We start from the raw sequence: 26,478 nt of genomic DNA, 5'->3' as shown, positions 1-26,478 counted from the left end.
GACACCGTCTGGGTACGCAGACACCAGAGCAAGAACCTCGAACCACGGTGGAAAGGACCCTACACCGTTCTGCTGACCACTCCCACTGCAATCAAAGTGGACGGCATCACCGCTTGGATCCACGCTTCCCACGTGAAAGCTGCACATCCGCAGGAGTCCGCAGACGCCTCTCCGGATCCAGAATGGAGGCTGCAACGCACCCAGAATCCGCTAAAGATAAGACTCACTCGCTGTTGATTTTTCTTGCTTTGTGCTTTGTCTTCCCCTTAGCAGATGCCAGGCACCCCAACCAGACTGTGAGCCAAACATGGCAGGTGTTGTCAGGAACAGGAAGTATAATTTGGGAAAAAACTTCTGCAGAATACCCCCTTTGGGCTTGGTGGCCAACCCTAGAGCCAGATCTCTGTCACCTGATGGTGGGGGCTCGTCACTTTGATGGCCCAAATGAGTCACAAGCGTGCGTCACCAGTGGACGCTGCCTTTGTATACGTTATCCCACAGGGTGTAGAGACCCGAGAACTCGAGCGGAGCTAAGAAAAAAATCGTTCTATGTATGCCCCAAAGATAGGTCACAAGTAGATAAACTTGAGTGTGGTCAACAAGAATATTATTATTGTTCCCGCTCAGGGGAAAGAGGATGTGAAACTACAGGGGATGCCTACTGGAACCCTAGCTCACTCTGGGATTTGATCCAAGTAAAAAAAAAAAAAACAAAATGAACCCCCACTTTCTGCTAACTCTTGTAGGAACCTAACATGGCATGGGGCAGGGCCATGTACCAGATTTGCCTGCAACCCCTTAAATATTACCTTTACTCAGGCAGGCCTAGCCTCAAAGGACTGGATAAAAGGAAAACAATGGGGACTACGGGTATTTTTCGAGCGAAGTCCCTATGACCCTGGAGCCCTATTCCAAATAAGATTAGTAATAGATACCAACCCCCAACCAATAGGCCCCAATAAGATACTCCCAAGTCAGAAGGCTTCTCCTCCTAAAAAATATAAACAGGCACCCTCGAGGCCAACACCTAATCCTACTTTACCAGGGCCAGGAGAAAGACTAATGGACCTAGTTAGAGGGGGATACCAAGCCCTCAATTCCACCCAGCCCAATCTCACTGAGTCCTGCTGGATTTGCCTCCAGGCGAGTCCCCCCTACTATGAAGGAGTAGCTATTAATGGAGATTTTACCTATGGCACCTCCACCAGCTGCCACTGGGAAACTAGCCACAGGTTGACGCTGCCTGCAATAACCGGTTCAGGAACATGCATAGGAAACTCCCCTAGATCGGAGGAGCTCTGTGCACGCACTGCAACTGTTACCCCTTCTGACCCATCCACGTACTTAGTACCTCCAACAGGGCTCTACTGGGCATGTGACACTGGGATTACACCATGTGTTGTGACAGCCATTTTCAACCAGTCTAAAGATTTTTGTGTGTTAGTCCAAATCTACCCACGGCTACTCTATTATTCCTCAGAAACCTTTGAGGGACATTTCATGAGCAGGACTCGATTCACCCGAGAGCCTATCAGCATTACCCTAGCAGTCTTGTTAGGAGCAGGAGTATTGGCAGGAGTTGGGACTGGGGCTGCAGCTCTGATTGAGGGCCCTCGACAACTGGGGATTCTGGAAGCTGCAATCCAACAAGACCTAAGAGCCATAGAAACCTCTGTAACTGCTTTAGAAAAATCCTTAACCTCCTTATCAGAGGTTGTTTTGCAGAATAGACGAGGTCTGGACCTATTATTTTTAAAGGAAGGAGGACTTTGCGCGGCCTTAAAAGAAAACTGTTGCTTTTATACAGATCACACAGGGGTAGTAAGGGAATCTATGACAAAGCTTAGGGAAAGATTGGATACAAGGGAAAAATCCCTGCGAGGCTCCCAAAGTTGGTTTGAAAGCTGGTTTAATAAGTCCCCTTGGTTAACTACTATATTATCTACTGTAGCCGGCCCCTTGATTGTATTGCTGTTGATTTTAACATTTGGACCCTGCATATTTAACAAATTAATGCAATTTATAAAAAAAAGACTGTCCGTGATCCAAACTATGGTCCTCGCGCAGCAATATCAAGTACTCCCACAGCACCCTGAGCCATCAGCTGAGCAAATGCCGGACTCTGAGCAGATAGATCAATGGATATAGGATTATATCCCGGATAAAGAAAAGGGGGGAATGAAGGACCTCAAGACCCCAGGCCCAGCATTAGGTGACCTAACCCCTAGGCCTCAAAGCTGCAAGATGCTCCCTCACCCAACCCCCATGTCAGAACCCCTCCAGCAGCACGTAGCACCTCAGGTGTTGCACAATGCAACCACAAGATGTTCCATATAGATAACCCTAACGGGCCCCCTACCACAAGATGTTCCCTTTAGACAGCCCTACCGGTTAAACTTGAGAACTAGGTTTAAAAACAGGAACTGAAAGGACAGGATGCAATTTTAGGGTTTTTCCGAGAACAAAAGTTGAAAAACAAGTTACCCCCTAGGTGACCCAACTGCTGGATTCAGAAGGACCAATAGAAAGACTGTTGCTGTGCTATGCTAAGAACTAACCCACTTGTTCCCTATAAAAGATCTGTACCCCAAAGCCCGGTGTGCCAGTTCACCGAAGCTCCAGCTGAGGTTTCGCTGAGCACCCGCAGGCGCCTGTGTGAGAATAAACGCCTCCTGCTTTTTGCAGCCAGTGTCTCGTGTGGTTCATTCCGGGTTTGGGATCTGTGGATCTTTCATGTTTATTTGTCTCAGGGAAGAGAATATATTACAGCAGAAAGAAGAAAAAATGATTGTTTCCCTGACTTTGAGTTTCAGGTTCTCGTCTTTGATGGAGGATTCCTGTACTTTGGCAACACAATACAGTTTGGAGTTTGCAGGTGTTTCTGTTCCCAAGTTACTTCCACTTCAAGAGAAGAGATGTTTCCAAATTTAGGGAGAGCAAATCGAAAAGGAAAAAAGAAAAAAATCATGCACAGATGAAGTGGCAGTCCCAAGAAAGAGACTCCTGGTTCTTGACCCCCCACCCCGCCAGGCTGATCACTGTTTTGGGAAGGAATGTGAGAAACTCCAGGTAACTTTGGGCTCCATATGCATCCCTCCCCTGGGAGGAAACCTTGGAGAAGAAACAGTGGCCAAGTGTCTACATTTGAGCAGACAGACCCATATGGTCTCATGAAATGTCCGTCTCTGTAAGAGCAAAAGATTCCAGAAGGCCAGAAAGTGATGCAGAAGTAGCTGAGAGAGCAAATGGAGGGACCGATGGCCAAGGCCCACATGGGAAAATGGACATCTTAGCACATTGCAAGGTGACCAGGTGGCCTTAACCCCAGTGACATGACTTCATATAAGGAGAGTCCTCCCTCTCAAAATTAGAAGCAACCTTATGGCCAAAAGGGCAGAAATCCTGAGCAGAGTGGGATTCTATTTCTGCTCTTTGAGGACTGGCCACTTAAAATTGAATGTAAGTTAAATTTTAGAAAAATAAATAAAGGTACAAATATTGCATACTTTTTTTTTTAAAAAAAAATCTTGAGATTTTCACCTATAGCATCTTTCTGGGAGAATGAAAAGTTGAAGTTTACTGGAAAGGAACTTTGAAATCAGGTGAGACAATGACAATTATTTCTCCCTTAACAATTGCAGGAAGATTCTTTTTTTATTGGTTATTTTTAGTAATACATGACAGAGTCCATTTTGATATAATTATACAAGCATGGAACACATCTTTTCATAATTAGAACCCTGGTCTTGTGGACGTATATGATGGTTAAGATTAACTGTGGTATATTCATATATGTACATAGGAAAGATGTCAGATTCATTCCACTGTCTTTCTTTTTCCTATTCCCTCTCCCTTCCCTTTATTCCCCTTTGTCTAGTCCATTGAACTTCTAGTCACCCCCACCCTTATTGTAGGTTAGTGTCCACATAACAGCACAAACATTCAACCTTTGTTTTTTGGGGATTGGTTTATTTTACTTAGTATGATAGTCTCCAGATTCATCTATTTACTGGCAAATGTCATAAAGTCATTCTTCTTTATGGCTGAGTAATACTCCATTGTGTATATGTACCACATTTTATTTATTCATTCATCTGTTGAAGAGCACATAGATTGGCTCCATAGCTTAGCTAATTGTGTTGCTATAAACATTGATGTGGCTGTGTCACTCTAATATATTGATTTTGATTTTAAATCCTTTGGGTATATACTGAGGAGTGGGATAACTGGGTCAAATGATAGTTCCATTCTAAGTTTTCTGAGGAATCTCCATACTGCTTTCCAGAGTGGTTGCAACAATTTGCAGTTCCACTAACAATGTATGAGTGTACCTTTCTCCCCACATCCTTGCCAATATTTATTGTTACTTGTATTCTTGATAATTGTCATTCTGACTAGAGCGAGGAGAAATGTCAGTGTGCTTAAATTTGCATTTCTCTAATTGCTAGAGATATTGAACATTTTTTAATATATTTGTTGACCATTCGTATTTCTTCTTTTGAGAAGTGTGTTTAGTTCCTTAGCCCATTTATTGATTGGATTATTTGTTTCTTGGTGTTAAGTTTTTTGAGTTCTTTGTATACCTTGGAAATTAATGCCCTATCTGATGTGCAGGTGGCAAAGTTTTTCTGCATTCTGTGGGTTCTCTCTTCACGTTTTTGATTGTTTCCCTTGCTCTTAAGAAGCTTTTTCAGTTTGATACCATCCCATTTATAGATTCTTGATTTCACTTCTTGCATTTTTAGGGGTGTTGTTGAGGAAGTTGGATCCTAAGCCGACGTGATGAAAATGTAGTTGGGTCTATGTTTTCTTCTAGTAGGCACAGGGTCTCTGATCTAATGCCTAGGTTCTTGATCCACTTAGAGTTTAGTTTTGTGCAGGTTGAGATATAGGGGTTCAATTTCAATCTACTATATGTGGATTTCCAGCTTTCCCAGCACCACTTGTGGCTATCTTTCCTCCAGTGTATGTTTATGGTGCCTTGTTTAGTATGGGATAACTATTTATGTGGGTTTGTCTTTGTGTCTTCGATTCTATTCCATTGGTCCAGGGGAAGATTCTTGAAGGAATCCTCTTTGTTCAAAAAAAATTGATGACTTTCTAGGGGTTAAAACAGCCTAAATAACAAAGACATAACCTGTTCTAAAAGAGAGTGGGAGGAATTTTAGCTTTAATCCTGAAAGGTGATGTTAGTGATAAGGCAGCAAGAAGAGAGGATGTGGCAAGGGGATGGAGAGGCTGAGGTCAGGGTCCTATGTGGTAAGAAGTGACTGAGGGAATTCCTCAGGGACAGTGATAGCCAACAGACATCTCTGAACGGGTATTTAATGGAACATTTTCCATTTCAGTGACATAATTCTTTCTGCAAACTTATCCACCTCAAACACAAGTGAAGTCAATTTCTGGACAGTGTTTTGTAAAAAACATTTTTATGGGAATAGAGGGAAAGTCTTGGTGTCCATCTAAGTTAACATGGTGTTTGACAGACAATGGAAGCTGGAGCCTTAGGTGATGAAATGGGCAGAAGAATGAGAGCCTCCCAAAGCCCACAGAAATGTTAAGAAGGGCTCTGGACAGCCACAGAACATGGAGTTGGGGGTTTGTGTCCATCTTATCTAGGTCTCAAGTGTCAAGAAGTCTCCACCTGTTATTTGGATCACTTGGGTTTGACAGCACCATGTTGTAGGTTTTTGGAAATTAAGGTTCAGACTTTTAATGTTTGTTCTATATACTGTGGAAGGTTCTGGAAGTTCTTCTGCAGAAAAATGATCTGATGAAATCAGCATTTATGAGGCACAGAAGTATAGCATAGGACCAGAATAATAACAATAGTTCTATGACCATGTTCTGGGAGGGACTGCCAAGCATGGGGGCTTCTGATTTCCAATGAGATGGACACTAATTGGTAAAGGCAGTGGAGACATTAGCAGTAGGAGATGGTGGCAGTCTGTCTTCCTAGTAGACTGTGAACTTTTTGGGGACAGGGTTACTTTTTAATCCTCAATACTCACTGAAGGGCCTGGCATACAGTAATTACTCAACACATTTGCTGAATAATTAATGAATGATTGCTGAATAATTATTCAGAACGGGTGCTACCTAGAGTGATGCTGCCTGCTATTGCAAATAACCCCCAAATGTCATGGCTCAGAAATGGTGGAAGCTTATTTCTGATTCATGAATTTCATAATTGGTGTAGGCCAGTCCTCTGGGTGGCTTTGGCTTCCCACAGTTTCCTCTCCTTTCCTGCTTGAATCTCTCAAGAACAACTACAGAATGTGCTCAGAACATGATATACCGAGATGGGTAGGAACTGCTGGAAACAGCCTGGGCTTTGTTCCTCTCTCCTGTGGAAACAGGATGTCCCTCATGAGTCCTGTTGCCCTTTAGGTCTATAACCCAGGGCAGCTGACTTTCAGGATCCCTCAGCCATGTGTGCAAATGGCTCATGGGCATTTGAAACTCTGTCTGTCCCAGGCAGCTTTCTTGAGCCGTGTGGGCCTGGATCACAATGATCCAAGGTTTCTTTTGTCCCTTGAAGCCTATGTGTAAGTAATAAATCCATCTCATGCCATGTGTGTGGGGGTGTTCTGTCTCACTGGCCTTAGATGCGTTGGTAACTCGTATGCTGTGAAACTGCTCCACATTCTCTGCTGCACCTCAGAGAAAGTTCTCCTCTAGGCAGTGATGGAGGTCCCAGCATCCTTCCATCTGGGGGCTCCCCTGTCCCACACATGGTTTAATTTTTTTTTTTTTGCATTAGCTGGTGGAAGGAAAAAGAGCAGAGATCCAAACACAGGAAGGATTTATGTGCTGGGTGGGCCCACCACTTCTGTTCACATTTCATTGGCTGGGACTTGGTCACGCAATCATAGCAAGCCAAAAGGAGGCTGGGAGACATCATCTAGTTATGCGCCCATGGGGAAGAAATGGGTGTAGTGGACAACAGGTGGCAATTCCTGCCATGGAATGATGTGGGACCTCTGAATGAACAAGGCTCAAGCAAGTGAAGGATGTTGCTCACAGAACATGTGGCTTTTGTTAGCTAAGGGGACATTATATCAGCTCTGAATAGAAGACTTATTTGGAAAGATGCCAGGCCCTGTCAAAGGCCTGTTGGCTCTCAAAATCATCCCACTTTTGATGGTAGAAGCTGTGTCAGTGGAATAAAGCTGGACTGTCTTCTAAACTATAAGGCCCTACACTCAACCAGGGCCAAGTCTGACCAACATCCTCCCCAGCAGACTGGGCTACAGTGGGAAGGCCTCAGGGGGAGCTGGTTATGTTAGGGCCAATCCGGAGGGGTTGTTGTGTGGCCTTGTATGTGATACCATAGGCCCCAGGATCACAGAATCCCCTGGTCAGTTTCCTGGACTCCTTCTTGGGATGGGAGGTAGCTGGGAGGGGCTTCTCTTAAACAAGGCCTAGCAGGCCCTGGTGAGGTGGTACACAACCCTGGAAGGACCATATTGGGGTACAGCCTTGGTTGCTAAGCCATAGCCCCTCCTGGATGTGGGGGTAAAGATGGCTGTGATGGGTGTATACCCTTGCACACCATGTATCTCTGACCCCCAACCCGTACCTGTTCCTGCACATACATGCACAGCCTCCAGTCTCAGTTCCAGTCCATCTCTGCCTTTATCTGGATGGGAGGCCAGGGCTGTGGTCACTGTGCTCAGAAAGCCCAACACAGGAATGGGGAACAAGCAAATGGGCCAGGATTCCCTGCTCGAGGCTGGTTCATGAGGGTCCCCATCATGCAGTGCTGGTCCCTCCTGCTCTTGCTCATGTCTGCAGTGCCCCCCGACTTCAGCTCCCCTCCCTTCATTAACACTCTTACCTCCATCCCTTCTCCTGGGCCCCTGACTTGGCTTCCTTCCTTGGAGTTTGTGATGTGAGCCCCAAGGGAGGAGAGTGTCAGAGGAGTCTTTGCTGTCTGCTGAGCACCAGTTGTTATCAAGTGTTGTGCCCCAGCCTCTGCTCTCCCCCGCACCCCAGCATCCACATTCTTAAGGTACCTGTTATTTCTCAGGTGACTAGTGGCTGCCTGGGCTTTGTTTTTACGTATTTTCCCAATTTTATCAGTTTTTGTGTCAAGCAATTGTCTGTGTCCACTTAGGCTGCTCTAACAAAAACACCATGGACTGGGTGGCCAACCAGTAAGCACTGATTTCCCACAGCTCTGTAGTCTGGGAAGAGTAGCCTCAAAGCACCAGCAGGTTGAGTGTCTGCTGAGGGTCGGCTTCCTGGATTATAGATGGCTCTTCCTTGCTGTCCTTCCACGGTGGAAAGACCAAAGGATAGCTGCTGACCATAACCAAGGACACTGTGTGGTTTGGATCCTAAATGTCCCCCAGGTTATAAGTTTGGTCACCAGTTTGTGGCATGATTGGGAGTTGGAGGAAGTTGGGGCGTTAGGGGTGTGCCCTTGAATGGGATATCGGGATCCCCCTCAGCTCCTTTCTCTCTCTTTTTGCTCTCTGATCACCATGAGGTGAGCAGCTTTCTTCTGCAACATGCTGTGTTGCCTTATCACAGGCCCCCAAACAACAGGGCATGATTAGGGATTGAAACCAGGAGCCAAAATTAACTTTCCTTCCTTTGAGGTTGTTTATCTCAGGTGTTTTGTCACATCAATGGAAAGCCGACTAATACAGACACTAATCCCAATCATAGAGGGCTCCACCCTCATTATTGAATCACCTCTCAAAGGCCTTTAAGAGCCATCACGTGTAAGGTTAGGTTTCCACATGTGAATTTTGGTGGTGGAGGTGGTGGTGGGGTGGTGGCATATTCAATCTGTAGCAGAAAGGGATATTTTTATCACTTTTGGGTCTCCTTAAGTACAGAAGTCTGAGTGATTTCATGAGCCAATAGTGACTGCCACACTTTTCATGGGCTGAGTGCCATGAGCCAGGCCTGCTTTCTCCATCCTAGTCTGCCATATTTGGGGTTTCCCTTTTCAGCATCACCTCTAGGACTGGAGTTGTGCTTTCTGAGTCCTGGGGCTCATTCCTGAGGTGCACATTCCTGAAAAGGTATGTCCTGAGTGATGCTTCTTTCCTTCCTCCCCATATCTGCATCACTAAACCACGTTGGTTACCTATGCAAAGGAGTTTTCTACTTGTTATAATGAATGTCATACCTTGCAAGTGCAATTTGTTCATGAAAGTATGACAAATCTCTTCATCATATAGTTCTTTTTATTTCTTTTTGATGTTGATGGTATTTATGTCACCCACAATTTATAATCCCCCAATTTATTACAGTCCTCCTTTCCTACCCACACCTGCCAAATGGTCCTCTCACTCTTTCCCCAACTTTTCCACTCAGTCCTGTCTACCACTCCACATTGAGAAGGCCCCTGTCCTCACCAAATCCAGCCACCTTCCATCAAGCCTTCGCACACATGGGGCAGAACACAGGCCCACTCCTTCAAGGGCCGGGCCCCACAGAGTGCTGTCTGGGATAATCCCCAGGAGCTAGCACTTAGCACTTACCATCTTCTTTTGAGCACATTTCCATGTTATTATGGTCCCTTTAGGCAGACTGTTGGAAAAGGTATTCCCTCCTCCAGGTCAGATATAAATTCCTGCTGAAGGGCTTGGCTTGGAGGGTGAGGAATGTGCCATACATAGCCCAGAGTCCCCTATTAGCTGGGTGCCTTTGTGTAGTTCACAGACTGCACAACTTCATGTCAGTCCTATAAGCCACTGCTCCTCCAGTCCCCTGACCTGGAAAAATACTTGACATTTCTACCAACAGTCTATGCGTGGCTTGAAGACCCCCCAGGACCCATGATGGAAGAGTAGCTCTTTTTATTGAGGCCAACACATGTTAGAGTCTCATTTATACTTGTGTCAGTTACCATGAGGCCTGCGCAGCTGGCCACTGACCTCTCTCCAAGGCTCACCCCTCTTGTCTGCCTGCTAAGACTGGGCCACTGCAAGTCCTCTGTGGGCTGGAATCTGTCTCTAAGGACAGAGGGAGACTGGCTCTCTCTGCAATGCAGTTTGGAGTTGCAGATTTAGCTCTGACTTGCCTTATATTTGTGAAACACTGACTGTAGTTGCTAGAGTAGGTAGCTAGATGTGAGTGGGTTGGGGGAGGGAAAACAGAGCTTACTCCATCCTGAGTGACAAAAGATCATTCTGCCTCGGTTGACAGAAACAAAAAACAAACAAATGAAAACAAAATAAAACACCTGTCACAAACCCAGGTCCTTCCGGCCAGATACTACCTTCTTAAACTAGAAGACCCAGAGTTCTCCACTTAAGGAACATTCCAACTTCAAAACAGGGCACCGAGGCATGGTCATTTGGACCACCCCAATTTGTTGTAATTTACATGATGGCTTTAGATCTCCAAAGGTTTTGTTTGTATTTAATATAAACTTTCCAACAAATACAGGGGCACCAAGTCATGGTGGGAAACCCACAGTAACTACCAAATACATAATATATGAGGAGGGAGGTTTCTGCTCAAATATAAAAACTCTCCACGTGTGGAACCCCAGACTGGTTCCTTTCTTGGAGGCTGCCAGCTCCACGTCTCAGAGTGGTACTTCCATTTCACAGAATAAACCCTTTATGCTTTACTCACTGTGTTTCTTGACCAAAATCTTTCTTTTGGGAAGACAAGGATCCAGTATGCCTCCATCTGGTAACCTCAGGGCATTGTCTATAACACTTTTACTCCTAAAGCCTGCCAAGGAGCTTTTCCTATGAGCCCCACCAGGTGATACATTTTGCCCTGACATCAAGGTTTTCAGGGAGGTGTTGTCCGCCTGTTTATACATTGGCAGATCACAAAATCACAGTACCATGTCCCAGGCCACACGATCAGAATCTCACTTTGGAAATCCTGATGTCAAAGGCCAGCTTCTAAATGTTCTCCACTCCCACAGAATTATGGTCTGTTGACAATGAGCCTTGAAAGATGGATATTTTCTTTCTTTAAGGATTGAGTAGGAAATCTGAAATGGAAATCTGAAATGTCGGCCATAACTGTTCCTTTAATTCAGGGAAAACTGGAGTCAGGTGTTGCTCTGCTACCTTTTAAAAACACGTGACATTGGACAAGTTATTTAACTCTCCCTGTCCCAGTAGTGCTTGTCTGTAAAATGGGAATAATAATGTAACTATCTGATATGGTTGTTGTGAGGAGTCAGTTGAAAGTCCGTGTCAATGGCAGAGCGTTGGGTATGGCAGAGTAGAGATGCTGCTTCTGTGGCTGTTGCTGTTGTTTTATTAACATAACCACCTCTCATTGGTTTCACCTCCTTGTCCCTCTGCTCTTAAGCAGCCTGTGCCTGCTGGTGTTTGGGGGATGATGGATGGCTTGCCGATCTATGGAAGATGGATTCATTGATCTGAGCTAATGGGATGGTTCCAGAAAGGGACAAGCAGCTCCTATCATGGCCACATTTTCAAGAACAATAATTTCACTAGAAGTCCCTGTAAGGTTCCAAAATGTCTCTCGCCCACTCAGCTATGCTGACCTTTCTCCTCAAGGCTATGCTGCTCTGAATTCTTCTGTATGATGGTGGCGAGCATGAGGCTGAATGGATGCCTCCAGCTTTTGGTGAAGAAGCTCATTAAGCCACAAACTCCATCACCAACTGTGGAAAGTGAGATCCATGAACATTCCCCAAATCCATTTTCAACTCCAGGCTCAGGCGCCGAGTAGAAAACAGTTACCAGTCATCACCACTAGAGGGTGCAAGAATCCACCTTTTACTGCCTTGGATATCTGGCTGATGGAGGGCCAGGTTTTAAGATCTTTCTGAGAAAAACAGGTACCATGACCCCTGGATAGCCACAGGGGATTGGTTCCAGGATCCACCCCCAACCATGGATTCCCAAGCCAGAAGATGCTCCAGTCCCTAATATAAAATGGCATAGTATTTGCATATAGCCTATGCATGTTCCCCTGGACCCACTTTAAATCCTCTCTAGATTACCTGTGATATCTAATACAATGCAAATGCCGTGTAAATAGTTGTTTCACTGTGTTGTTTAGGGAATAATTACAAGGAAAAAAGTCTGTACAGATGTGTTTTTCTCCTCAAATATTTTGAGTTTGTTTGAATCTGTGAATGCAGACCCCATGCATGCTAGGGCCGACTGTATACACCAGGATGCAACCTTCTACTCTAGCCCAGTTCTGTACAATTTAAAAGCCTGTAACTCTGTGGTCTTCTTATCATCCTCCAATTGTTAATATTGCTGTACTCTGCCCTTCATTGAAAGGCTTGGGGAATAGATTGAGAAATAATTTACCAATAATTAATGACTGCCTGTGGCACAATGAGATAAGCAGTTTTTATTAATTACTTCTGATGAAAAACAACCCTGTTAAGGGATGGGTTGAACTTTCTACTTTTCTCTTAGTTATTCTTAAATAAATTTCTTTTATAATGTAAAATGGTTACTATAAAGGCAGGGGAAGAATCAAGAAAGTAGAATGGATAGGCCCTCATAGTCATCACCAGGTTTAACAGTCAATTGTCATATTTACTTTATTTACTTGTTTTTGGCTGAAGCATTTAAAGTTATAGTCATTACTCAGTGGGTATCTTAGCAAATGTCATTTCCTGCTTAATTGCAATATCATATTATGACCACGATTCTCTAATATCATCCTAAACCCAATCTACAATTCCTTCAAGTAGTTATCTTAAAAAAAGACATAATCACAAAACCATTATTATAATGAGAAATTAACCATGATTCTCTAATGTCATCCAATATCCAATTCACATTCATATTTCTTAGTTGTCCCCGAAATGTCTTTTACAGATGGTTTATTACAACCAGAATCCAAACAAGAATTACTCTTAGTCCCATCTCTTAGGTCTCTTTCAGTTTAGGGCAATTCTACCATTGAGCTCACTCCCTCTCCAACACTGACTTTTTAAACAGAAGCAGCCATTCATCCAGTAGAAAGATGGCCATTAGGTAGTCTGATTGTTTTCTTGGTTTGTCTGTTCCTCTGTCCTTCATATTCCTGTAACCTGTGAGCCTGTTTGGACTCAGGTTAAATACGTATCTATTTTGGTAATAACACTTCATGGATGGTTCAGTGTCTGCAATATATCGATTGTGTCATATCAAGCAGCTGTGATCATGGGGTTAGGAGAAGAATGATCAAGCCTCTCTTACATAAAGTTACACTTTCTCCCTTGTGATGATTGAGTGAACTGGAGGTTGTGCTTTGGTACTATGTGAATATCCAGTTCCCCATCAACCGGTCATTGTGTAGTGTTACCAGTCATAATAATCATTGATGCAATGAATTATTTCATTAGAAATTGTCAAATGGTGATTTTTAAAACTCTGTTAGTCCTTCTACATTTATTAGATGACATTCTTCCTTAACATAGAGCTTTCCTTCATCAAGTAGGCTATGTTTATTACTCTGAAGTCCACTTCCTAATGAAAAGGTAGAAAATAACTTTTTTTAAAAAGTTTCCTTTTAATTGCCATTGTTCAGGAGAAGGAGATACCTCTAATGGTGACAAATAAGTGGTTTGTTTTATTTTTAGTTTTCCTCTCTATCTCATTGTAATGGACTCATCATGAGTTTTTTTGTGGTCAGGGCATTTCCTATCAATAGTAGTCACTATTCCTTTTGATGCTCAAATTGTGTCAATGGTGGTCAATAAGGGCCTCTTTGAACTAGCTGTTGTGAAACATGATTGTTTAATGAGTTGAGCTTGATTGCTCAAAGTTGAACCAGCTGGTAGCATACCAGGGGCTAGGAGGAGAAAGAAAATACACAGAGTTTGGGATGTGCTGCTGGAGGAGAAATCAGAACTCAGCTGATGCAGGGTTCTTGGGTCAAGCCAAAGAACAGGCTTGTGAAGGGGCCAAAAGCAGAGGTCAGAGAATGGTAGGTGAGGAGGTGGGTAATGGGAGGGGACCTTCTCCCATATTGGGAAGGACATTATTTGTGGCAACCACTCTTGTACTGGAAACCCAAAGGAAGGGATCAAGATTAAAAAGGATTACTCTTGCACAAAGAAATAGTTGATCCAGTTTGGAAATTAGAGTATTTAGAAAATGTAAAAGCCAAGGCTAGAAGGGCCAGGAGAGAGTGATAGAGAGGGCAAAGTGCTCCAATAAAGCCTGGAAGTTGGAGTTTTCAATATTATATTTTCTCAATGAAAATATTTAGGGGACAATGCAAATAGGTGTATGGTAAATAACTAACCAACATCCAATAATGGATTACTAACTTTTATTTAATGGCCAATTCTTCCAGTGTTCTTTCCAGGTGTATTATAAAAATGTGGGAATGACAAGAGGGTGTCCTGAGGTGGCCTCTTCCATCTCCCTGTTTCTGGAAGGCTAATGAGAATCTTTTATTCTTAAAAACACTCAAGAAAGTTTCCACAATAGCTTGTTCTTCTGTCCTTAACACTGGGAAGGTCTTCTTTATATCTAATTTTGGGCTCCTATTATTCAGTTTATAGTTTACATTTTTTCCATCCTTCTGCTTTTAAATTTTCTTCAAACTTATGTTTAAGGAGTATCTCCCACAAACAACTTAAGTTATTTCTTTTCAAATCCATTCTGAGAAAATTGATCTTGAATTGAATATCTTTAATCCATTCACATTTATTGGTTTTGCCAGCATGTTTTTTTTTTGTTTAAATCTACCATTTTACTATTTGTTGTCAATTAATTATTCCTGTTCTTTGCTCCTCTTCTTTCTTGTTTTCTAACTTCTTGGTTTTACTCCTCTGTTAGCTTGTTAGATATATGCTCTCTTACTATTTTTTTTATTCTAGGTGTTACATTATATGTTCTTTATTAATTACAGGCCAAATATAAATTAGTCCTTTTACCACTTCCTAGGGAGTTTAAGGACATTAGGATATTTCAAATATTTCAAATAATTTTCTCTTGCCGTAGTAGAGTGGCTCTATTAATATATTTAAAACTCTTTGATATTTTAGTATGATAATTGCATACTCATTAGTATTAATTTGTGTGCTATTATATTTACACTTTACTGTGCTCATTATTCCTTCCTGTATTTCCATGCTGAGATTATTTTCTTTCTGTTTAAAGAACATTCTTCAGTATGTGTGTGTGCTGATAATACATTTTCCTAGGTTTTGTTGCCTGGATACATTTTTAGCCCTACTATGTTCGGAGAATAGGAATGAAGGCCTAGGATACACTGAGCACAAATGTGACCCAAGCAGATGCTCCCTTCTAGCACTTTGCTTCTGGAATAATTGAGGCAGAGCCTGGGGCACCCATGGGTACTCTTTCTCATGAGTTGCATGCCAGTCGAAGTGGTGGTGGAAGCAGCTGTTCTGCATCTGGCGGGCCCAGAAGGGCAATTGCTGTGCCTAAATGTGAACATGGTTGTCAAGGTAGCTACTTAGCTTCTCATGGTTTTGGTCACACTCAGTCTTCTCTTTGATTCTGTAGTTGCTCAATACCCTTCCAATCAATTCCTGTTCTCTATAAGCTAATGAGAGTGAGATTTTTTTTTTTTTTGGACAACCACAAATCCTGACTAACACATTGCACCACTCAGTTGAGAACTCAAGATGCCAGGTGGCTCCTCCATTCTGCTGAAAATTCCAGTGAGAGATGACTTGTATTTAAGACCCAGGAACTCAGACTGGCTCAGCCTCCTCACCTGGGGATGTTACAGGGGAATGCTGAAGATGCCTCAGTGTACTCACTAATTTATGTGCAATTTTCCTGGAAAAGTAAAATAATAATTTAGACTTTTTAGAATGCTTAAAGGGTTCATTAAGGAAATAAAAATGACCAATAAGTTAAGGAGAGAACAATGTGTAGATGTGGTTGGCACAGATGAGGCTGATCTGTAGGCTGATGATGTACTTTCATCTGTGTCTCAGGTGTCTTTGCCTCATGCATTCCACATGCACACTGGGGCGTTTTCCCACCTGGACCTAGGACTGAATGGGCTTCTTATTCAACTTTCCCAACCAGGTATCATTAATGTTGTCGAGGATGAGACATAAACAAACATTGGCCTGTCTGGTCCTCTTGCCCACACTCTTACCCAGGATGGCATCGAAAGTGTTAAGTTGGAGCAAATTACGCCACCATCCATTTAAAGTTCTTGCACAGCTTCCAATTACCCTTGGGGTTTTTGTCCAGGTTGCACAGCTGGCTTCCTCTACATCTCTCCATTTCTTGCCTTTCGTCTTCTTGCTCAGAACACTCTCACTACAAGGGCTTCCTTCTTACTCTTATTTTTTGGTACCAGGGATTGAACTCAGGGGCACCAGGACCACTGAGCCACATCCCCAACCCCATTTTGAATTTTTTAAATTTAGAGACAGGGTCTCACTGAATTGTTTGGTGCCTTGCTTTTGCTGAGCCTGGCTTTAAACTCGCCATCCTCTTGCTTTAGCCTCCCAAGCCACTGGGATCACAGGCATGTGCCATTGCGTCCAGCTCCTTCCTACTCTTAGAACACTCCAAACTTCAGAACCTTTGCATTTGCTTTTCTCTTTGCCTGGAACATTTCCCCCAGGCTATTTTACATCTTGTTCTTTCTTATCACTCAGGTCTCAACTCAAATGTCACCTTCTCCATGACCACCCCATCTAGTTTGTCTATCCTTTCCTTCAATTGTTGTTTATTCCTTTGCCCATGTTTTTTCTTTACAGCACATATCATTTCTTAAAATCATCTCACTCATTTTTTATATGCCTAGGCCCATGTGCTTGACAGTTTCTTGGCAAAGTTTTGCTGAATAAATAAATGAAGAAATGAATGACTAGACAGTATTTTAATGCCTCTAGGTGCATTAGAAAAAATATGAATGTCAATTTCGCAATCTTATGTTTGTATACTATGAAACTACTTTAAGCTAATTTAAAACTACTTTAACATACAGTGAACTGAGATAATTCATTATTAAATGAATAAATACATTGATTATTGAGTAAATGAATGAGTGAATGAATAAAGAGTTGAAGCTCCAGGGAAATTATCATTTTTATCCTGTGGTATCTTGCACCTCCTGGCAAAATATTGGGTACACAGACCTCAGAAAATCACAATCTTGTGAATTTGAAGAGAACGTGATGCTCTTTCCTCCTTAAAGAAAGACAGAAATTCCTCAGAGTCACAGAATGTTCTCAAAAACAAAAGAAGCAGACTTTGGGGGCTGGGGTTGTTGCTCAGCGGTGAAGTGCTTGCCTAGCACGTGTGAGGTGCTGGGTTCAATCTTCAGCACCATGTAAAAATAAATAAATAACATAAAGGTATGTGTCCATCTAGAGCTAATTTTTTTTTAAATTTTTAAAAAAGAAGCAAATTTTCTATTTTCTTGTTCGGATTTCACACCTCTCTTTTGGTTCAAATGACTACATCTGACTAGGGTCATGATCATTGGCATAAGAAACCAAGTTTCCCACAGAACAGAAGGAATACAGCTTCTGTTCCTGCAAGAGCATATCTGGATCAGTTCCTCCCTCTCTTCATATCTAAGCAAGCCTGAAGGAGGCCCTTTATTGGTCTCTCCCAAGTGCATCTTTCTAGCCAACCCTTTAATGGTCTCTCCCAAGTGCATCTTTCTAGCCAAGTTTCCATTCCCTGAACTATCCACCTTTGACTCACTTTCAAGAAAATTACACTTCCCAAGATGATTCCCCACTTTCACCCAATAGCCTTTGGGTAGTACCTCTTTCCTTGAGTATGTGCTCAGGAAATTCTACATACAGGTTACTGACTTAGTGTTAAACAGCATCAAACATGGAAAATACTGAGAAAAATATTTCACATCTTGTGTCTTTAATCAACTGAAAATGGCCCTTCTTTCAGTTGATGAAATCTTCCTCAATTTATAACCTCTTATTTATAGATTTTTAATATCTCCTTAGGAACTGATTCTCCAATTCTCCAATCTGTAATCCCAATTTTCCAATTCTTTATAGGTGTTTTGTGAGCAGGGCTATTGCTAGTCCATGTTCTGGATGAGTTTTGGATGTTTGTACAGAGAATAAACTTGAAAGACAGAATAAGTGTTTTCTCCGTGACACAAGGCATATTTGTTTCCTGAGCAGTGTAATGAAGATAATGTCTCCTCCAGAGCAAAGAGCAGGTTTGTCAGTAGCTCTCTGATAACACTGGGGGTTTCCAAACACAGAGTTTCTGAGCTTCAGTGAAGATACACATGTGCTCACTAGGCATCAGCACTATCCCTATGAACTTGAGGGAGAAGGAGGTATGGTAAACTCATGCTTCTTGCTGTGCTGTTGTAGTCTATGGTTTCTGACCCAACAGTCTTGTGTCTTCTGCCAGCATCCATGAAACCATGGCAGGCTCACTTGTTAACAGCAGAATAAAAATCTCAGGCCTTTTACAGTTCTTGACACTCCTCTGGTCTATACCTGTTTTGAGTGTGTCCCCCCCAAATTAACTCCTCAGTGCATCAACACTGGGAGATGGGGCATAGTGGAGGGTGTTTGGGTTGTGGGGTGGTGTCCTCATGTCAAGTAATACCTTTATCCTGTGAAAGTCCTTGCTTTTGTGAGGCTTGATTAGTTACCATAAGAGTTCATTGCTATAAAGCCAATCTGACCCTCGTGTTTTCTCTCTTTTGCACCTACTCATTTGCCTTTTGCTTTCTGCCATGAGTCAAAGCAGCCCGGGGCCCTCACCACTTGTGTCCACCTGATCTTGGAATTATCAGCCTCTAGAACTATGATCTAAGATGAACTTAAAAAAAATCATCCAATATTTGTTATTCTGTTATAGCAACAACAAAAAGAATAAGACAATATCCTATAATTTAACTTTAAATGCATATTACTGATATACTTTGTACATTGAACTGAATTTCAGGTAAATGTGTCTTGGTCCTCAAAGACAGGCAGGTTTGCACTCTCTAAGTTTTTTTTTTTTTTGATAAATATGGGGCACCTGGCAAGTGCCCATAACTTCTTGTTGACAGGTCATATTTTGGGTGTCCTGTAGTTGGGAATGTGTCTCTATCAAGTTTTTCTGGACCTCCACTGAATGTGGACTCCCAGTTCACAGAGGTTCTCCACCATTCACCTCATACCCACCACTGGGTGAGCCATAAACTCATATTCCCCACTGGGTGAGTCAGGCAGGATGGCAGGAGGGTTCAGTAGCAGATCCAAAGGAATTGACCAAGAGCCCTAGGGCATGAGCCAATGAGGCTGATGCTTAGGCATAATGTGCCTGCAGAAACAAACATCAAATCTCAACCCCAAACAAGAGGTTGAGTTCAGATTCTGGGAGGCCTCTTTGCCTGGGAAACAGAGCACATTGCTCTGGGTATCAAGAAAGGAGACATGATATCTAGGCCATATCTGGATCAATTCCAAGCTTATCTTTTGGCAGGATACACAGGGAAGCAGTGACCCAGAAATGAACCCACACAAGGAAACCAGCAACCCATCTCTGAGTCAGAATTTGGCAGCTTTTTATTATATTTTGCTCTGCGGTGCTATAGATAAAAGAGACTCTAACCATGATTTTGTCTAAAAAACAAAACAAAGCAGCACAATTGGTACTAAATATAACTCCTGCAAACTGAGAGAGCCTGGCTAGTTAGGGGGATGGGGCAGCAGTTCCTAAGTGTGGGTCTTGGTTCTGCTGCCTGTGAGCAGAGGAGGTCCCCCATGTCCTTACCTGTAGAAAGGGGGATCAAAACAATGACATTGGTCCACTGTGGTCAGGGCCATAAGGGAGGAGTGTGTGACACAGACAGTTGGTTGTGCCCTGTAGGAGGCTTAGGTGAGGGTGTACGTATGTGGGGTCATTCCCTAGGAAGCCTCCAGAGGACACAGATGAGGTCCCCTTCCTAATACCCTTTCCTTCAAAGGAGAGCCCATTTATACCTGCTGGAGGAGGAACCATACTTCTCAGCTCTGAGTCATGATAATATTATTAATAGTAAAAGTCGTGGTTTAGTAGGGGTGCGTGATGATCCAGATGTTTCACACATACAGAATGTTATTTCTAATCTTGAGTCAGTATGACAATGAGAATATTTATAACAACTCTGGGCTATTCTAACACTTAAAAAAGGTAACTTGTTCTTAAGAAACTAGCAATGCATGTCTGAGCTCACATGGCGAGCTTAGAGCAAGGAGGCCAGGTATGTCTGGCTGTACCTGCAGCAGACAAGGAACGCAGGGTCCTGGGGTAGTTCTTCAGCAGCACAGAGTGACACACGATGAAAGGACATGTGGCCCTTCCTTTTTGCAGATGCACACCTAGCACGTGTATCTAAATGTGTTACAGTGGGAAATCTTTCCCTTATGTTGTCCATTTAATCCTTATTTTTACATTATATGAAACGATGTTGTGGCAGGGTTAAGCCTTCTGGGAGATACAGAGGTTGGCTGAGATACCTGTCTGGGTGGGGTCCCTGATGTGGCAAGGTGCTTGGTGGCATTTCTGGTCCACTTGGATGGGAAGACAGGTGTACTGTGGAACCTGGGGGGTGGCCAGGACCTGAGGAGGATGGTCTTAGACCAGGTGGCCATAGCAATGACCTTATTTTGCCAAAGGTATACTGTGGGCCAGAACAGTCCTGCCTCTCCCCCCCCCAGCTTAGCCCTGGACTGATGGCTTCACTACAGGTCTAGAGTCTGGGCTCAGAGAAGATAGGGGAGAAGCCTGGGGGCCTAGGGGCATTCTGGGACAGGACCTCAGACACATCAGCCTCTGATGCAATCATTACCATGTCTTAAAGGCTGTAGACTTGCATGTGGCCCACAGAAGAACCTGAAAGATATCCAAGGGTCACCATGATAGCCCATTCCATAGGCTCTCAGAGACCGCAGCAGCCAGGTGGTGTGATGCATTTGGATGGCAGCTTGGGGCAGTAGTGATCCTGAGCTGGTGTAGACTCCAGTAGGACACCCTCTGCCACAGGAGATGGCTCTCTTGCCTCCTCTAAGCTGCTTCTGAAAAATAAAGACAGTACCGTCTACCTCATAGGGTTACAAGGACAGAGATAAATGTGTTTTATACACTCTACCATTTAATTCAAATGTTTTTTACTCCTTGTATAGACGGAGAGCCCCAGCAAGAGGTTACCTTGCTGCTCTTCTGAGGTTGTCCAGCTGGGGAGGATCGAGGCTGAGACTCATTCCCAGCCTGGGCCTGGACCTTGTCCTGTCAGTCATGACAGCCTCCTCCCCCTGGGTGTCCATTTGGTTCCCAGGGATTGTTTTACTCATTCATTACAGGGGTAACCCAGAGGTGGGGAGATCACTTGGCCTCTAAGCAGTGATACAACACAGATGGTGCTGCCTTGGGACTTAGATGGATGTGGGTGCCTGGCTGGGTCATTTCTCCTCTCAAAATGCCTCTTCAAGGACTCCTGCTGGGAACCATGAAGGCAAAGGGTTTGGGATATATATCCTTGAATCAAGTGGTGACCTCATTTTGCTATAAGAGTTTGAACAACAGACCCACAAAAGGAACATAGATTATGAATGTACAATTCTCCCCTGACCCATGACTAGGTGTCCTTGGCAAACCAGGCTCACTTCCTTGGCACCCATGGGGACTTACTCCATCTCCTTCCTCCCTTGAACAGTTTACTCCACAGGCCACAAGGACCATGTCTGGAGTCAGACTGGGAAGACACGTCCCCTTTGCAGAGAACAGGCCTCTTGGACAAGAGGACATCACTCTACCTCTGGGCAGCAATGGCACTGGATTCATTTCATGGGGCAGCTCCAAACATCAGTGGCCAGCTGGAGCACTGAGGTCATAAATGATTAATGAATAAGGATGCAATTTATTTAGTGAGGAAAATCTTTGGAATATTTTCAAGTAGGGGATGGGAAAAGGGATGGTTGCCATTACAGGGTATGTAGTAGAATTCGCACAGCAAACCCAGTTGGCAAAATAAATTCTATATGAACCCCAAGGACCCATTCTTGCTCCCAAGGCAGATGTGACTAATCAAGACCAAACTCTTGCCTGCTAACCTCTCAGTGAGAGTTTGGGTTCACCACCACGACTAAATCTCTGCATGACCTGGAGATGAAACCCCCTTTGCTTTCCCAGGAATGGGCACTGTACACTTCACTTATGTTTTCAACATTTGCAAAACAAAATGAGAGCTCACATGGGCTGGTTATTGCATTTGCAGTTATTGCAACAGTCGCAATATAATATTATTTTTCCAGCCTTTAATTAGGATATGTATTAGCAATCACATTCTTGATGTGATATGCTCATGCTAGGAGAACCAGCAAGCATTGTGGAGCTATGGAATGGGTCACAGTGTCATCCATGTCTTTTTGCTTTTTCTGGGCAAAACTCCATGGCAGCATGCTAGAGGGTTTGAGGCCAGCCACCCGTGGGAAGTGACATTACAGCTCATCCTTGGTAGAAGACTGCACAGTTGCAAAAGTGACATCTGAAGATGAAGTTTTGTGTGACCCCAGAGTTTGTTCCAGGACTTATAACAACACAAGCAAAAAGCCATGATCTACAGGCTCAGGAAAAATCCAGAAAATTAGCCTATAATCCCTGGGTCATTGACTGACCCCACCAGGCACAGGGGATCAATGAAATTAAGAAGTCTGGGGCTGCTGGGTGCCGTGGCACATGCTAGTAATCCCAGTGGCTCAGAAGCTGAGGCAGGAGCATTGCAAGTTCAAAGTTAGCCTCAGTAACAGCAAGGCACTAAGCAACTCAGTGAGACCCTGTTTCTAATTAAAATACAAAATAGGGCTGCGTTTGTGGTTCAGCGGTCAAGTGCCCCTGAGTTCAATCCCTGGGACCCAAAAGAAGTCTGGGGCATAAATCATAGGCAGTACACATTCTTCTGAAATATAAAGTTGAATTACCAGAGACTAGTATTTATAGGAATTTGTCAACCCTGATAAAAGTTTTAAAAATATCATCACACCATAGCATTTCTTAGTGGCTCACAAATTATGCATTAGCTTCTTATACATACACTGATATTTTCATTTGGTTTTTAATCCTCCTGTAGGTTCTCACATCTCAAGACTGAGAGGCCACATGGCCCTACGTGAACTTAAACCCAGAGCCAACTGTTTTGCCATGTGAGTGGGTGTGGGGATGTTTCCACATAGGTAAGGATGGAATGATGTCTGGGACTGTAGCTTGGCCCTTTCTTTCCTTTCATTCCTAAGGATGTCATCCCTTCTCTACCACCTTCCTCTGATTCTCTGTGAGGTAAAGAAGTGGTAGCCATCCTTGCCCCATCACACACAAAAGGCTTCTGGGTCAGAAGAGGCCTCCACTGGATTCTCTTGATCAACTATAGGAAAGAAGCAGTGGATGGAACAGGGTCCTGTTTCCCTCTACTCTCTCTTTGGGAAAGTTTGGTCCACCTGTGTGTTAGTTCATTTAACTTGCTAGAACAGAATAACGTACACTGGATGGCTTAAACAAATGGAAATGTATCAGAGGCCAGGAAGTCCAAGATCAAGGAGCTGGTGGAGTTAGTGCCCAGTGAGGGTCTGCTTTCTGGTTTATAGATAGCATCTTCTGCCTGTGTCCTTACGAGGTGAAAGGGACGAGGAAGCTCTCTTTGATGAGGGCTCCAATCCCACTCATGAGAGCTCCACCTTCGTGACTAATCACTTCCAAAGGTCCATTTTTCAACACTGTCATTTTGTGTATCTGGATTTCAACGTCTGAAGTTTGAGAGGACACAGGTATTCAGACCATAGAAACCTGGAATTGAAAACATTTCCTTGACATATTGAGTAAATTCTGAGGATATTAAGTTAGGCTTGTTAACATTGTATGAAAAGAAAATCTCAATTCACCTTTGATGCTGAAAGTTTAGTGAAAGATTCCAAGAGCCTGAGTGGCACAGGAAGTCAGTTCCTGAGCTGTACTATGCTGCTGGGTTCCCCCATTTTTCAGACTTGTTTGATCCTTAATATCCACCCTTAAAGGTCATGCTCATGAACATGGGGGAGGGAAGGGGGAAGTGCTGGATAGTGACATTGGATAAATTGTACTGTTACACTATGTGAATGTACTGATAAGTAACAATAAATCCCACGATTACGTACGTATAATGTACCAGTAAAAATGTGGAGAAAAAATTGCCACCTTCCTCATGGGAGGCTATGGGCCAGATAGGGATTTATGGCTTCATGAGTTTCTCACCTGTTTTCATCATAGAGTACTTCAGGAAGCCAGGGTGCCGTGGTGATGCAGCAGGCTCGGAGCCAGACAGCTTCGGTGTAAATCTAGCTCTAGACTTTCTCATCAGTATGTGAATGTCATGTCTCTTAAAAGTGTCAAGACAAATATTAATACTTTTTGGCTGAAGCTGACTGTGGACAACTGAAACTGTGGAAAGGAAACCCATGGGTATTAGATACGGTAAAGGTCATACAAACTCTACCAATAGTAGTAGCTCTTATGGTTTAGATATGTGGTGTCCCCCAAAAGCTCATGTGTGAGACCATGCAAGAAGGTTTAGAGGTGAAATGATTGGGCTATCAGAGCTTTAACCCAATCAATGAATTCATCCCCCAGTAGAGATTAACTGAGTGGTAACTGAAGGCAGGTAGTGTGTGGCTGGAGGAGTGGGCATTGGGGGTGTGACTTTGGGGTATATATTTTGTCCCTGGTGAGTGGAGTCTCTCTGCTTCCTCATGTGATGTTCTGAGCTGCTTTCTGCCATCCCACTCTTCCTCTATGATGTTCTGCCTCACCTTGAGTCCCAAAGAATGCAATCAGCCATCTGTGGACTAAGATCTCTGAAACTGTGAGGCCCAAAATAAACTCTTCCTCCTCTAATTGATTTCGTCAGGCCTTTTGGTTGCAGAGTGAAAAAGCTGACCAAAACAGTAGCTATCATTCCTACTTTCAAACGGGCAAATGCCCAGGCTCACCCATTCCAGGGTGTGAACCATAGGGGCAGGATGGGTTTCATCCACGGAATGGGGCAGGAGGTAAGGTAGCAGGAGGAGCTGGGCATAGCATCCTTCTGTAAAACAGTGTAGGCTCAGCACGTCCTCTCACTCTCTTGCAGGCTGTTTGATGCCTCCAGGAGACCAGCAGCCCAGGGGTCCTTCTGCTGTGGTAGTGAGAGCGTTAGAGAAAGTGGATCATTCAGATGGCAGAGCATGCAGCACAGCCACCCATGCCCCACGGGCCCCACGGCAGGAGCAGAGGTTCACACAGAAACGCACACCAACCAGCAAGCAAGATCTTGAGTTTTTTTGTTTTAGAAAAGAAAAAAAAAAAAAACCTGACTTAATTAACAGATATGTGTTAATACTTGGGTTTTGTTTCTGGATATCGAAAAATAATCATGGTGGTGTTTTACATCGTGGACCCAAACAACTCATTTTTATCCTAGGGAAAAAACCTTTGGGCAAAATGAAAACGGGTTCCAAATCACTATGCTATCTGACCTGTGATGGGATTTTTCCTGGGTGACCTTGTGGCCTACCTAGGTTTGGCTCTTGCACTGTAACAAACCACCCCACACCTTATGGGTCATTATTAGCCCAAGGATTGAGCACGGTGCATTTGGCAGTGTTTTGCCTTTTCCTGTGATCTGCCCACCTGCTGCTGTGTTTGCAATCTGCAGCGTGCAGGGAAGGGAAAGGCCAGTCAGAGAATTGAGACTAAACACAGATCTGGAAGAGGAACTAGGTCTCTTCCTGCCACCTCTTTCCTCCTACACTATTTTGGAAGCTGGCAAACACAAAAACACAGTGTGTCAAGTTCAAATCTGTGTCTGCCTTGTTAGATCAAGCCCAGGAAGCCTACAGATGGAAGTGCTATTTTGAGATACAAGATCAGGCTGGAGAGAAGAGGCCCCAGTTTGGGTCCTGGAAGTCTATTTGCTTTGGACAGAGCCTCCTTTGCAGCTGGACTTGTCCTCAGGTGGGATAGCAACCATAGCCACAGGGACCACTCTCTGCTGTGTCCTGCTGTCCCCTCCACTCCCCCGCCACACCTGGGAGCACACCTGGAAGTACAACTTGCTCTACAAAGCACCAAGCATGTGATCCTGGTATCTGGGATGGATAAAAGCTGATGTCCATTGTCTATTGTAAGGGAGTGAGTCCTAGGCAGAAAAGAGGAGACCTGAGGCTGTGAGGACACTTGGTCAATGACCTGTCCTTAGAAGTGGGGTCCAGTGTGAAAATCAGGAGCCATGCAGTCAGAGCTCCTCAAAGGTTGCCCCTGCTGCCTACAGAGCTTTGAGATTGCTGGTGGGCATCTTCCCTTTGTCCTGGTCAGGTGAGTTCTCGAAACTCTCACACGCTTACTGGGTCTGTGCCACGCTAGCAGAGGACAGCAAAGGGCAAGAGGAAAACAGTTCAAATGCCTAATGTCAAACGTGTCCAGCTCAGAGGCCTCTCAGGAATGTGATTTTCCCCTGTGGAAGTCAGTTAATGAACTTTGCACACTAAGCTAAATAGACTTTGTTATTCTGCCAAGTCACTGCCTGTATCTCGTGACTGTGTTC

General features: G+C 43.8%; 2 long non-coding RNA genes across 2 annotated transcripts; one reads left to right on the top strand and one right to left on the bottom strand.

Moving 5' to 3' along the window:
• The first annotated feature begins 1,342 nt into the window (after positions 1–1,342).
• Positions 1,343–25,601, top strand: LOC125616091. The gene is made up of 3 exons (XR_007346714.1): positions 1,343–2,532; positions 7,907–7,916; positions 25,591–25,601. It is a non-coding gene; the product is annotated as an uncharacterized LOC125616091 (long non-coding RNA).
• On the bottom strand, positions 2,544–16,308 carry LOC107140838. The gene is made up of 3 exons (XR_007346715.1): positions 16,280–16,308; positions 9,752–9,755; positions 2,544–2,728 (listed from the first exon to the last, which is right to left on the bottom strand). It is a non-coding gene; the product is annotated as an uncharacterized LOC107140838 (long non-coding RNA).
• Positions 25,602–26,478: the final 877 nt, after the last annotated feature.

The sequence above is a fragment of the Marmota marmota genome, unplaced genomic scaffold, assembly GCF_001458135.2.
Source record: "Marmota marmota marmota unplaced genomic scaffold, marMar, whole genome shotgun sequence".
NCBI lineage: Eukaryota > Metazoa > Chordata > Mammalia > Rodentia > Sciuridae > Marmota > Marmota marmota.
The sequence above is the reverse complement of the archived record's forward strand: the minus strand, read 5'-3'. Positions and strand labels throughout refer to the sequence as shown.